This window comes from Physeter macrocephalus, unplaced genomic scaffold (assembly GCF_002837175.3).
Source record: "Physeter macrocephalus isolate SW-GA unplaced genomic scaffold, ASM283717v5 random_1057, whole genome shotgun sequence".
NCBI classification, from domain to species: domain Eukaryota; kingdom Metazoa; phylum Chordata; class Mammalia; order Artiodactyla; family Physeteridae; genus Physeter; species Physeter macrocephalus.
The window spans coordinates 14,936-16,496 of record NW_021146734.1 but is presented as its reverse complement, the minus strand read 5'-3'; positions in this window follow the sequence as shown (position 1 = coordinate 16,496).

Here is a 1,561-nt window from a genome sequence, read left to right as displayed (position 1 = left end):
GGCACGTGGGATCTTCCCGGACCGGGGCACAAACCCATGTCCCCCGCGTCGGCAGGCGGACTCTCAACCACTGCGCCACCAGGGAAGCCCCCTGCTTGCCATTTTTAAAACACATTAATGCTATATTTAGAGGCAAAATAATAGAGTGACAAGAACCAGACTTTAAGGCAGGCAGATCTAAGTTTATATCCTAGCTCCATCACTTATGGTTATAAGATCTTGGGCAAGTTACTTAATCTCTTTGAACTTCATTTTACCCATTTGTAAAATGGAGTAATAATACACCCCTTGTGGGGTTACCATGAGGATTAAATGAGATAATGCACGTAAAGCACCTGGGACAGCACCTGCACATATTAGGAGCCCAATAAATACTAGTGATTTATACTACTATTATAGCTATATAGTTAATAAACAATAAGCATAATTTGTAGGTAGCATGAATGTGCACACTGTGTTATGTGTATCAGATGCTCCAGAAGAAGTGAGGAATATAAGTACCTTAAGGTGCTTAGAGTCCAGTTAGCAAACAGGACAAGAAAAAAGTTCATTTCTAATAGAAATGACTTCAAAATAATGAGAGTACAAAGCAGCACAAGATAACATTCCTCAATGGTGACGGCAACATCAAGTTCAACAGACCAGAGGAGGGGAAGGATACAGTAGGATGGGCCGGCTGAGAGCTGGAAGGGGACAGGATGAGACACTCTGGGGTAGGAAATGATGTGGGCAGAGCCGGGGACACAGCCAGAGGACAGAGAATAGATCTGTTTGGTCTTGGCTGAGGCAAACTGTGTGGACCTTGATGAACTTGGATTCCATCAACCAGCAAAGTTTAGCAACTTGTGTGTGTGGAGGTGGTGGTGATGAGGGGGCTTCGCGAGTGTGGGGTTTAGGAGCACATTTACAGAGAGGACTCTGGTCACCCCCATCCCTGGACATGTCTGTAGTCGCAGCAGGCTTCTGGGCGGAGCAAGAACATGAAAATCAGACTCCAGAACATGGCCCTGCCTGCTCAGTGCAAACTCGACTGCAGTGCTGAGACGATGGACCCCAACCTGGGGACCGAGATGAATGACGTATGTGAAACCTGTTTCGGGGAAGAAGTAGCAGCCAGGTTTGATGACAGAAGAGGAGAGGATGTAAATAACAGGGGAGGTTTTATGCCTGTGTGGCTGAAAAAATAGTATCAGGAGAGGAACAACCAAATTTAGGAGGGAAGGGAGTCTTTAGAAATCTTAATGCAGAGCTGATGGAGGGACAATGGAGCAGATGAAAATTGCTAATTATAACCAACATCCATTGAGCACATACTCTGTGTGGCTATTTAATTCTCACAACAGTCCTGTGAAATATGTATTATTGGGCTTCCCTGGTGGCGCAGTGGTTGAGAGTCTACCTGCCAATGCGGGGGACGCGGGTTCGAGCCCTGGTCTGGGAGGATCCCACATGCCGCGGAGCAGTTGGGCCCGTGAGCCACAATTACTGAGCCTGCGCGTCTGGAGCCTGTGCTCCGCAACAAGAGAGGCCGCGATAGTGAGAGGCCCGCGCACCGCGATGA